This window comes from Schistocerca nitens, chromosome 5 (assembly GCF_023898315.1).
Source record: "Schistocerca nitens isolate TAMUIC-IGC-003100 chromosome 5, iqSchNite1.1, whole genome shotgun sequence".
In the NCBI taxonomy this organism is placed as follows: domain Eukaryota; kingdom Metazoa; phylum Arthropoda; class Insecta; order Orthoptera; family Acrididae; genus Schistocerca; species Schistocerca nitens.
This window is the reverse complement of record NC_064618.1, coordinates 419,006,689-419,019,887: the sequence shown is the minus strand read 5'-3', so window position 1 is coordinate 419,019,887 and position 13,199 is coordinate 419,006,689. Positions and strand designations below refer to the sequence as shown.

At 41.8% G+C, this 13,199-nt stretch overlaps 1 protein-coding gene across 3 annotated transcripts in view; it reads left to right on the top strand.

The window, feature by feature from the left end:
• LOC126259558 (neural cell adhesion molecule 2) overlaps window positions 1-13,199 on the top strand; it is a 623,716-nt gene that overhangs the window by 143,495 nt on the left and 467,022 nt on the right. The window lies entirely within an intron of this gene.

The following is a 13,199-nucleotide window of genomic DNA, read 5'->3' as shown; positions in this document are numbered from 1 at the left end:
GAGAATGCGGTGAGCACGCCGCTCTCCCGACCGTTTTATTGACGTTCCAGATCGTGGTGCCGCTACTACTCAATCGAGTAGCTCCTCAGTTTTCATCACGAGACTGAGTGCACCCCAGTCCACCCACCAAGCAAAAAGCTTTGCAAGTACCGGGAATCGAACCCGGGTCTTCTGCATGGCAGCCATCTACACTGACCACTTTTTGTATTTTTGTTCGTTGTTGATCGTTGGGTTTGGTCTTTGCGGACGTCACATGACATCCGTTAAAGTTCGTTTGTTGACCCTTCCACTCAGTTTCTTTATTACAGAGGCCAACCAGCTCACTGACCGAACACGCTGAGGTACCGTGCAGGCAGTCCACTCGGTTACCGAGACCGACTCGAACCCATTTAGTAGTGCGTAATAATGTGCTTATGTAAAATAAGAGTGATAGAAACTCTTCGTTCTTCATATTAAATGAGGTGGCCGTGTCCACTCAGATCTAGTCAGTCAGTGTTTAACATAGTCTGTGCTACAAAATGGTTCAAATGGCTCCGAGCACTATGGCACTGAACTTCTGAGGTCATCATTCCCCTAGAACTGAGAACTACTTAAACCTAACTAACCTAAGGACATCACACACATTCATGCCCGAGGCAGGATTCGAACCTGCGACTGTAGCGGTCGCGCGGTTCCAGACTGTAGCGCCTAGAACCGCTCGGACACTCCGGCCGGCAGTCTGTGCTACATTATTGGACTTTACGAAAGATATATAGGTAAAAACATTACGTCTGTTTTAGAAAAATAAGTACACATTACATATATATATATATATGACCATTTCGTAATTTTATTCATTTATTTTTATACCGGTTCTGGGAGATAATGCGAGTCAAAGCATGTTGCTTCTCAAAATAATCAGTTCGTGGTTTCCAGAATGCTGATTAGAAGATTTATGGAAAAAATTAATAAGCAATAAAATGGAAAAAAGTGGTCTGAGAGGGTATGAGAATAAATAAAGCATTACAGAGAAAGGGCTGCATCTACCACGGGGAACTTCTGTGCAGAACAGAATGAGGGGCAGAAAACCTTAAATATTGGTTTCAATACTTGATGTTAATTATTGAACTGTTTCACTTCTGCTGGGAACCTACTGAAAATTATTCCTGTTAAATAGCGCACGCTTTTCGGTACGTTGCTTAAGAAAATGTTATCTACTTCCATACCCTATCTCCTTCTAGTGTTCACTGAAGGACTATTGTAGTTCCTTCTGAACAAGTCGATATTATCAACAACAAATCCCATGATGGAATATGTGTACATAGACGGCAGAGCTGGTATTCGGAGACACTTGAACGATGGTTTACACTAATTTCGCGAACTGACACCCCAGTATGACCGTCCTTTTCTGGGACTAAGAATATTGTTCGTGAGAGCACAGGGTTGCCCAAAATACAACATCATACGATATAATGTAGTGAAAGTGAGCAAAGATAGCAGCGTTCAGTTTATGCACATGATCTTCAACGTGATACTTCCATGGTAGCTTTCTATCTATTCTCAGCTCTCATGATTTTAAATCATCGATTTCACTGTCTGTTACAAGAGTTAAGTGAAAACATTCGAGTATGTCGGGGTCATCGAGACAGGAAAGAACGATTGCGCACCACGCCCAGCACCGAATCCCCAACACCGCGATCGCAAGCGTTCCAGTTATCTCCTTCTCTCGTCTCAGTGCGAGCAGAGTTTTGTTGCCGAGCGGTCACGCCTGTTTGATCTGTAATCCTCAGAATTAGCGGTGTCCATGAAAAATCTCACCAAATGCGAGGTGCGTTGTGTCATTCGTTTTCTGGATGCACAATATTCTCGGTCTATCTAACTTTATATACAAATAAAGTATGCTTGTAGTGATAGTGCAATGAACAAATCTTTAGTGACTTGGCATGTTGTCAGCAAAAGTGTTTTTGATTCATGACAACGCGCGGCCTCTAGCATCAGCCTAAACACATCAAGAAGCTCATCTTGAGTGGGAAATCCTCCTTACAACCCTGACTTGACACCAATTAATTCTCATTTACTTACGAAACTAAAGGAGTTTTTGAAAACAGTTCGCGAGCGTTTAAGTCCTGAAACAAGCAGTGACATCGTGGCACAAATCTCTGCGCTAGACGAGTGCAGCACGGGAACTGATAAACTGATCCCATGTTACAGTAAGTGCCTTGACAGTTATGCCGACTACATTGATAAATAGAATAAGTTACTGTAACTTTGTAAATGAATTGCTTTTTGCTTAGTTATGACGAAATGTTCTCTGGTTTCCGGACGACCCTCGTATAATACTACTAACCGTCACACGCGCCTGCGCTTGCACATTAGTAGTTTCGTTGTAATGAGTGATGGTGAGTAAGTATACTACCAATTTTTAAATGTTGAGGTGTATAATGGTGCAGATATGTACGTATGTGTAAATGGATGTAGTGCCGGTATATAGCTACATAATGGTTGTGTCTCTATTATTTTGCCATATGTCGAATCATTTTAAAAATAATAAAACTCCTTTTTTTCTTTCCAATCAGTTATTTTTTTCACGATCTTAACTCGACGCGTTCTAGAAAGAACGTTTTTGGTCTTGTCTTCTTTTGCGAGGACGTAGACATGTCGTCGGTGGGATCGACGTGAGCGTGCAATGCAGTGTCGTTCACGAGAAAACACATATGCACTCTCCATTATTTTTCCATTGGCTTTATTTATGGTAATTACAAACACAATTTTTAGTGAGAACTGCTACCTTTAAAATTGTTAAGGCAAATACGTCGGTGAAATTGGTATTCCTGGAATAAAAACCTTTTCCTCCTTTAACTGTGCCGCTAAAGGGAACAGCCCTAACAATATGTACTTCGGCCCTAATGCGTAATTTGTAAGCGTGTACCGTTACACAGTCTGGTCGCATCAAGATTTCGCCTTAGTAAGACCGGAACATAAATCTTTAACAACAGTTTATGACGAGGCAGTCATGACAGTTACAAATAGTTAAGAAACTCTTTAGTGAGATTGCTACACAAGCATAGAAATAAGTAAATGCTGAACAACTACTCAGTTTAACAGAATTTTTGTAGAATTATAAGAAAACAACTTTGCTTGCTTAACTTACTAACGATTACTGGTAAAAGATCGGAAAAAGTAGACATTATAAATTGCTAAACAACTGTTTAATTTGTGATTATATTCACAGAATTAAATTAAATAAGAAATTTATAATGACATTGTATCAGTGATCTGTTACAAAACGGATGTCTGTGTCAAGGAGTCAAATGGGCAATAAAATAAATTGTGGATTTATTGAAATAATTAAACAGCGTTAAAGTGAAGAAGAAAGAAAATAAGTAGTTTATAGTTCACTGCAGTACAGATTTAGTAACATTTGTATGTGAAATAATGTAAGCTGACCTAACGTGTCTGTCTGTGCAGGCAAGCATGGCTCATAATGAGCAGCTCCCCCCCCCCCCCCTCCCCCCCCCAATCCATTTAACTGCCTGAGCACACAACTTCCGAGCAGTAGAGGAGGCTGGGCAGGAACTTGCATGTATATAATGTACTATCGAAGGAACTGTACAATATATAATGCGAACATTACGCAACAAAATTTGTTGTTTTTTATTATGGTTCACTGATGTAAAGATAGATGTTTCATTCCTTACTTTACGCTCATAAAGATCATCTCTCTTTTTTTCCCTCTTTAAATTATCCAGTGTTCTTTCTCACTGTTCAAGTTATATCGAAATCTAGTTTCATCAAAATTAGCTTAACAGTTTAGTCATGAAAGCTTAGCAGGTAGCGGCCAGAGTTACTTTCGCATTTACAATAACTATATATTAGTTAGCATTGTGTAGTCGTAGATTTTCAAATCAACAACTGATTTTAATCTCGTGATTACAGATGCTGTAACTTCGATTCACATAATTACTGTCATTTCATGACACCCAAGAAATGTTTCGAGGTTGACATCACGTACCTTGATGAAGAACGTTTGAGAACTTGTCTGTAAATCGCTTTATTTTGCTGTCGGTGGCAAAGAACTCCCCGCCCATATATTTTGTAAAGCAGCCGTGACAGCTGCCACAGCTCGTGATTGAAGGAAACAATATGAAACGTAAATCAGGATGGCCGTGGATAAATCATAGCAACACGACGCGCTCAGCCGCTTCTAGTAACGAGCGAGATTATTTATGCAGATACCAACTTGCACAAGCATTTATGTTATGTAAAAAAAAGAAATGAGTAATGAGGAGAAATTGGGACCTGGGTGAGAGATGACTTTGACATTCTATTAATACCGAATGTGTACCACAGCAGTTTTATTTCTATTAACATATACCAATAAAGTAAAAATTCTTCAAATATATGTTATTTTAAACAGAGAAGAAAAGAATAAAGAATTTGACATGAGTGACAATAGAAGACTCGTAGTTCCCCTTATACTTAGAAATTCAATTCAGTACTGAGAAATATTTGGATAGTTACAGGTTTGTAGACCTGGACCTGTACACCGTATTTCGAAACAGTTAGGCAGAATTCTGAGGGGACTACTACTGGTATGAGTTAGCACACCTGCTTGACATTACTATTACTCATAAAATACCTTAAGTGGGAAAAGTAGCAGCAGCAGTACAAGGAAAGAGGTAACTACATTCGCTTTTACTTCACACGTTACAAGACTATTTTGAACTGAACTAGATGATATGGACAGACAGTCTTCCGCTGATCAGAATGGAAAATGGCAATGTTACTGAATGGCAGCAAACCGTTGAAAAATGAGTACATATAAACGGAAAACTACTAAAATTGTTGTAGATGAATGAAATAGCACATGTGCAAGCAGATTTATAGAAAATGGCCGAAAAAAGAAAATAAGGCCTAGTTTTGAAATGATTCGTTAGGGTAGAAATTTTGTAATGTTTATCGCTGAGATAGATGTACGAAATGTTTTAAATTATTAGTCAGAAGAAAATCTTTCCTGCAGAGGGATGGGGTAGCAGAAGACCCCAGTGAAAAAACGCTATAAACGAAAAGAAAATTAATGAGCAAGTTTTATTGTTAAAAGCGAACAGTAAATGTTTCGTTAACAATCACAACAAACAACTACTTTCCATAAGTAAGGTTCACAAGATGGCCATTTAAACGTAAGCATTCCTGGAAGCAAATAATGAGTTTCTTCATGGCCCTTTTAAACACTTTGATGGGAATTGCAACGATTTCTGGTTGAATCCTTCTTTGCAACTCAGTGATCGTCATTCGGCTAATTATGTGGACTTGCCCTTTGATGTGACTCCACAAACAAGAATCACACACTAACAGATATGCTGATCTTGATATTCACTTAACGTCGCCAAGCCACGGAAATACGGAGTTTCCATATAGCCATCGGAAGTCTGTCATTTGCTGCTGTGGCTATGATGTGCGTGATCCATGTTGCTGAAATGATGGATTACCACGATCGCGAACGTTTTAAAATTGTTCTACAAAAGTTTCGATCAGATTCGAATACATTGCTGTCACATTTCCTCGAAGAAGTGACGCCCCATCTGGCTTTCACATGGTATACTAAACTGTAACCATCACGCAATGTATATTAAGCTACTAACAGTAGATAAATAGCAGCTATTTAATTAAAAAGGGGAAGCAGTAGATTATTTCAAAGTAGCACTTACTCAATTAAATTCACGTAGCGTAAGTGTGAAACCATTAAGGAATCTAGTGAAAATTTGTTTTAAAGCAGTATACAGATTAAATTTCTGTGCTATCTTTGCCAGTTCATGTGCACCTTCACGCATTCCGCATCACTGAAAGTAATCGTCCTTGATGGGATCTACAGTACACAAGGAATGCATAAATGAATGAATGAATGAATGACTGAACGTAATGAAAATTGTAAAGTGCCTCCTCTGTCAGAGTGTGTTTATTTTTATAAATATTAGGTTTACTAGGACTCGGTTAATACCAGACGTCAGTTGGCTGCCTTAAGCAGTGCTGCAGAATAAGATGACAGAGAGTAGAAATCTGGTTCCCATGCAGGGAATGGTAACGACTGGACAGTATGGTGCAGTAGTGAATCACAGGTTTGGGAAGAGCAATGTGAGAACGTACCTTCCTCGGCACTCAGTACGTAGGGAAAGCGTGAGTGTTCTGCCGGGAAACGCCGATTTTACTTCATTCTGCATTAATTGTTTACGTCCACCTTTGGTACAACTGGTACTAGGAGGAGCGTAAGGGCCACCAGAGCTCCACCACAGCAATAATACTCTGCAGTAAATCAGCAAATTCAGCAAACAAATGAATGTTTACTTACTGAAGATGTACAAATGGCTACAACAAACTCTTACGATGTAAGCGAGAGGCTTTGACTGGCACCAGACTCACCATTCAGTGATGGGATGTATTAGTAACTTGTTCTTACGTTATAGTCGGCTTTACCACCAGAGCTCCACCACAGCAATAATACTCTGCAGTAAATCAGCAAATTCAGCAAACAAATGAATGTTTACTTACTGAAGATGTACAAATGGCTACAACAAACTCTTACGATGTAAGCGAGAGGCTTTGACTGGCACCAGACTCACCATTCAGTGATGGGATGTATTAGTAACTTGTTCTTACGTTATAGTCGGCTTTACCACGCTCTAGGATTTTACTGTTCTGAGAGGAGTCGTTTCATAATACTGAACTGTTACTATTTTACCGTGTTCGAAGAAACGCATTGTAATGGCATCCTGAGACTTATTTCATATAAATTAAGTAACTTACACACCCCTTAGAAACACACGTCGCCTGCTTGCGTCCTCTAAAGAGTCAAATGCGCTGGAAAAGCTACTTCGAGAGGCAACATGTACACAAGAATATGTAGAAGGGAATTCGACGAGCCGATTCATTAAGATAATCGATGAAAGGATAATTTTGGCCAGGTCAGTCTCAGTTGGGAAGATATGACCAGTATACCTTACATTACGTAGACTACGTTCTACGGAATAGTGGCTGAACTGTGAAAATTGGATGGAAATTTTGTACCGCGAATGGATTTTGCAAAGCGTAATGTATGTTCATGCAGTTGACGGGTTTTAAGGTGCCCAATATCTGAATTTCTGCTTTCTTGTATACCTGCATCCACCATGAAAAGATAACATTACAGCGGTCGCTGTTAATGTTTTTAATCCTTTCTATCACAGAAGTGCTGTCGCGCCTTGTGTTATAATGACTTCAGTTCTTGTACAACTTGAATTTTGTTAAAGTGAAAAACATCAAATTACTGTGAAGTATTGGACAGTTCGTTGTTAAGTCTACTACTGCTACATGTTTGCTTTCCGATCATCGGTTGATACCCAAAGTGCTTGACTGTTTTCTGGGATTCAGTGAATATTTTGACCTCCTGGTGAAATCCTTTTTAAAGCTAAACATATCTCTTCGAAATTCTCAGTCCATGTCTTGATTGTGAGGCTTATTAACGCGACTATGATGTCCTCAATTGTAATTATGTCGGCATTTCTATGTCCGTAAACTGAAGAATGAGCAATGATTTTGATGGGGCAGGTGACCTTTCCAGGATGCCACAAATACCATAAAATATCACTAAGAATCAGTTTCTCTTTTAGCAGTAGATTGCAGCGTATGATGATATGTGTAGGTTCTGTTCGTGTGTTTTTGTTAGGCTAGTTACATTAGTTAGTGATTTCTGTATTTTTACGGTATTAACGCATCTAGTGGAATATAACACTTCCTGGACATGTCTGAGCACTGTGTAGAATGTAATTTCATAGTCACCCCTCGAGAGGGTCTGTACAACACTGGAAAACAACCCTTGCTGGGTAGAAAGAATGGAGACTCGCCCGCCCGGTCTTCATTTTGCAGACAGACTACAACTTCAGTCAGGCAGTCGCCATTCTTGTAGAAAGGCTTCATAGTAGGTGTACATTATGGACCAGCCCACTACTTTATGATAATAAAAAAGCAAGGAGTTACACGCGGAGCAACAAGTCACTGTTCTACGAGCTCTTCAGCGCCGCCACTAATGTTTTTAAAATTTGTTGTTTCCCTTGCAGTCCTACACTTGCCCTGCCACCAAAATACCAGTATTCAGTGTCCCTCTCTTTTGTTTATAAAGATAAAGCATAAACTAAGAATGGTAGACAGACTGGAGGAAACTCATTTTCCTGCGTAGACTGTTTTTTTTTATTATGAAATAACCACTTTATTTCAGAATCTAGAGAATAGCTAATGTTTTTGCCTTGGGCCTTATCAGGTTACATCACAGTAAAAAGTCTGTAATACATTTAGTATGATATTCGTAGAGCGGCCGAAGTGGCCGTGCGGTTAAAGGCGCTGCACTCTGGAACCGCAAGACCGCTACGGTCGCAGGTTCGACTCCTGCCTCGGGCATGGATGTTTGTGATGTCCTTAGGTTAGTTAGGTTTAACTAGTTCTAAGTTCTAGGGGACTAATGACCTCAGCAGTTGAGTCCCATAGTGCTCAGAGCCATGATATTCGTAGAGGCTGCACACTAGTACATACAAAAGACTAATGGCAGAAAGATTCATATTTTCAACAAAGGTACCAGCCCTCATTCGCCGAGGCAGATGGAAAACCGCTTAAAAACCATCCACAGAGCGGCCGGTTCACCGGACCTCGACACAAATCCGCCGGGCGGATTCGTGTCGGGGACCATGCGCTCCTTCCCACCCGGAAAGCCGTGCGTTAGACCGCACGGCCAACACGGCGGGCTTCTATTAGCCTTAGTGAACCGTCTTTAACGATTTACTACTGCATACTTTAACCTCAAGAGTAGAGGTACTTGGAATGAACTTGACGACTCCCTCTATAGTATCGGTTAAGCTATGTAGTGTGTCATATTTCGTATTAAGCAACTTGGATTAATTTCACTGTGTGAAATGAAGTTCACCCGCAAGCCTGAAATTGGCTTCACATTTTTCTTGTAGACATGCCCGTAGTGCCAAGACCGTTGACGAATGCTCAGAATTTATCCATATAGAGGACGAGTATCAAACAGATGAGGCAAGACAGACTCTGCTTTTTAAGACCACACCCAAAGTTATGTTTTATCTCGAATACTGTCAACAGCGAGGACTTCAACTGGCACTGCATATCTACATCATATCTCTCCGTATCTCTGAATTGGTTGGTGGATCTTGACGATGACGTGGCCCACTGAGGACAACCCGTCACCGGAATTCTTCACCGGTTGTCAGCACCACTCGTCATGTCTCGTCGAGGAGCCAACGCTGCAACAGCTACGCCCATCTTCGTGTAGTACTGGGTGCTGCCTGTCAAGTCAACTCTGATTTCTCGGTAAAATCTAATGAAAGACACGTGAGCGTAGTGCTGAAGTATTAAAAATTTAAAAGTTTACTTTCATAAAGTTATCGTTAGATAATTACTGTAAAGACCTTCTATGTTTTATATTACTCGAGATTATGCACTAATCAGTCAGAACATTGTGATCACGTACCTAAGAGCCGGTATGTCCACCTCTGGTACGGATAACGGCGACGACGTGTCGTGGCATGGCAGCAATGAGGCTTCGGTAGGTCGCTGGAGGGAGTTGGCGCCATATCTGCACACTCGGGACATCTAATTCGCGTAACCTCGGGAGAAGGGGCCAATAAGCTCTGACGCCACGTCCAATCATATTCCAGATGTGTCCCATATGGTTCTGAACTCTCAAGTTAGGGGAGCAGTACAGCAATTGGTACTCGCTACTGTGGTCTTCGAAGCATTCCGTCACACTCCTGGAATTGTGACTTGGCACATTACCTTGTTGGTCGGCCTTGGTGGTCTAGCGGTTCTAGGCGCTACGGTCGCAGGTTCGAATCCTGCCTCGGGCATGGATGTGTGTGATGTCCTTAGGTTAGTTAGGTTTAAGTAGTTCTAACTTCTAGGGGACTGATGACCACAGATGTTAAGTCCCATAGTGCTCAGAGCCATTTGAACCATTTGAACATTATCTTGTTGAAAAAATGCCACTGTTGTCGGGAGATATGATCGTCGTGAAGAGGTGTAAGTGCTCTGCAGCCAGTTTACGATACTCCTTGGCCATAATTGCGCAGTGTATGAGTTCCACTAGAACCATTGACCTTCAAGTGTATGTTTCCCAGAGCATAATGAAGAAACCGCCAGCTTGTCTCCGTCGCCCAGCACAGGTGTCAAGGACGAGGACGGGGAATTCGCGCCCTCCCATCGTCTTGATGAAGAAGGTATCGGGACTCGTCAGGCATACAACGCTTTGCCACTACACCAATGTCCAGAGCCCATCTCAGTCGCAGTTGTCAATGTCGTGATGTTACCGTTGGCACATTCAAGGGTCATCGGCTGTGGAGACCCGTTGTTAGGTGTGTTCGGTGCACTGTGTGCTCAGATACACTTGTACTCTGCCCAGCATTAAAACCTTACGTTAGTTCCGCCACAATTCGCCGCACGTCCTTTTTTTTACTGGTGTGCCTAGTCTACGACGTCCGACACGTCTACAGACGAGTGGCCGCTCAATCCGACGATGTCTGGGCGTGATTTCACCTTGGTTTCGTCCGGTGTTGAAGACTCTCACCACAGCACTGCTCCAACACCCGCTAAGTCGTGCAGTTTCCGAATGTTCTTGCCGAGCCTCCGGGCCATCAGAAACTGCCTTTGATCAATCTCAGATAGATCGCACGCCTTCCCCATTCTACATACGGACAGCGACCGAACGACCAACCAACGGTCGCTCCCGCTCCAGTCTCTTTCCGTCGGACAGTACATGCGTTTCGCCAGCCGTCGGCGAGTACTGGCGATCCGGACGTGACTGGCGCTCCTCCCGACGAACTGGAAATACTGGCGGTCGCTTCAAAGATAATACGACAGTGCTCTTATCGATACGAGCTGCTGCTGCCACTCGAGGGCAGGGAAGCCAGCTACTTAGTGACGCCAGTAAATCGAATGAGGAACGAGGTGACAGTTCCGTAAAGAGAAGATGTCAATCAAGAAGCGGCATGAACACGAGCAGGGCGCAGCTCAACTGGTTTATGTGCCAGTCTGGCATTAGCTAGGAGCGGTCTTCTGTTCGCTAGCAAGCATTTACTACGACCGCGTCCGGTATTTACTAGGGCGTGATACAGAACTATATGGAGGGCTTTATGGTAGTTAAAAGGAAGCATCAATTTGATATCCATGCACTCGGTACTTACATACTTCGTACTGATCCTTACCGAGTAGTTGTTGCGTTTCCAAAAACTCATCATATGCCTTAACGACACATGTTTCATTAATTATACAGAAACTGAAGTCAGTGATATGCGTCTGTAGATATGCTTACGCAACAATTAAAGCACCAAGATTAAAAACCAATGTCCTACAATTCCTCGCATTCAGGTTGAAAATAGGTTACATAAATTAGTATCAATTTTCTTTAGGCTTATTGTTTGGATATTCCTCATAAGTGTGTTATTTTTAGCGCCTGAAGTTATTTACGAACAACATAACTGTCTAGTTCGCTACATGGATAGTGAGAATTTTGACAATATCTTTGGAAAATTTACAAACAATAAAGAAATTTGGTATTTTGAAAGATATTTAAAAATCCACTGATACCGATTATACAATATCAGTACAGATCAGAGTACATTAAGCTTTTCGGAAAAGTCAGTTGAATTAGATGTGATGTAGCAGATCTATTCGAGCCTAAATTTATCCCACGCATACGCCCGTATCTCACCTGTCCTTTCTGCAATGCCAGTTACATAAGCGGTGTCTTATTTATAGATATCTGCTGGTAAAATCCAACAGTTTACCGTCAAACTACGAAAGATAAAAATGTCGCTGCCGTAGCCGCTGCTTATAAATATCATACAGTACGCGCCTTACGAACAATCCGACGGCCGGTGAATGTGATACCAATGACATTTTTTACCATGCAGTCGCTGAAGTCAAGTTGCATTTCTCTTTCTGGTAATAAGAATACGACACCGATGATATCTTCTGCATGCAGATACTGAAGTCAAGTCGCTTTTCTCTTTATGATAATTGAACCGAACGTATTCGACATCATAGCCAGAGTATGAAAATGGGAAAGTCTTCAGCGTAACTAGACATATCGCCATCACGAAAGAATGCAGCAACCCATTTAAATTAGTTAAGGACGTAAAATACACTGACGTTAACATGAGAACTACGTCTATTCTACGAAAGCCAACACCACTGTAACGAAGCTCCAATACTAGAGAATAAACTGTCACTATGGTGATAATCAGCGATGTAGGATACCGAAAAGTTTCATTACTCCAGACGTAGACGGCAATTCATATTGAACTACTTGTTCCCAGCCCAGCGTTATTATGGTACAGGCTGGTTAAATGGGCGGGATGAATAGAGAAAGGCCGGCCGGAGTGGTCGTGCGGTTCTAGGCGCTACAGTTTGGAGCCGAGCGACCGCTCCGGCATGGATGTGTGTGATGTCTTTAGGTTAGTTTGGTTTAATTAGTTCTAAGTTCTATGACCTCAGAAGTTAAGTCGCATAGTGCTCAGAGCCATTTGAACCAATAGAGAAAGCACAGTTTCTAGTATGTATGGGAACTGGATATACATCCTAATCTCCCCCTCTCCTGTCCATCTCCTTTGTCTTACTCCTCTTCCTTCTCCCCCCCCCCCTCTCTATCCCTCCCCCTACTCCAGCTTCTCCGGCCGCCTCTTTTCCCCTCTCTTTACCCATCGCCTATTCCCTTCTTTCCATTTCCATCTTCTCTTCCCCTTCTCTCTCTCCATCTCCTCCTGCACCCTCTCTGTGTCCATCACCTGCTTTCCGTGTCCATATCCTCCCAATCCTCTACCCATCTCACCTGCCTCCCCCCTCCTCGCCTCCCCCCCCCCCTCGTATCATACACTGACGCTTTCCTGTTGTTATTGTAAAAACAGATTCAGCAGTAGTAATCTAATCAGCCAACGAGCCATGAATACAACTTTCTTGTTTACTAACAGTGTTTCACTGAAGATACGTCCGAGTACTCAGTAGATTACTGTGTGAAAATTTTGAAGAGATTTTTGGTAATAATGTTTCCTCTCTGTATATTGCGTATTCATTTGTATATTAAAAATAGATATGTACAAACATGCACCTATTCGAATTCAACCTTTTGTCAAAATTTCAAAGCAATACGTGAAGAACTTTCGGATGTTTAAGGTTTGGTGTAT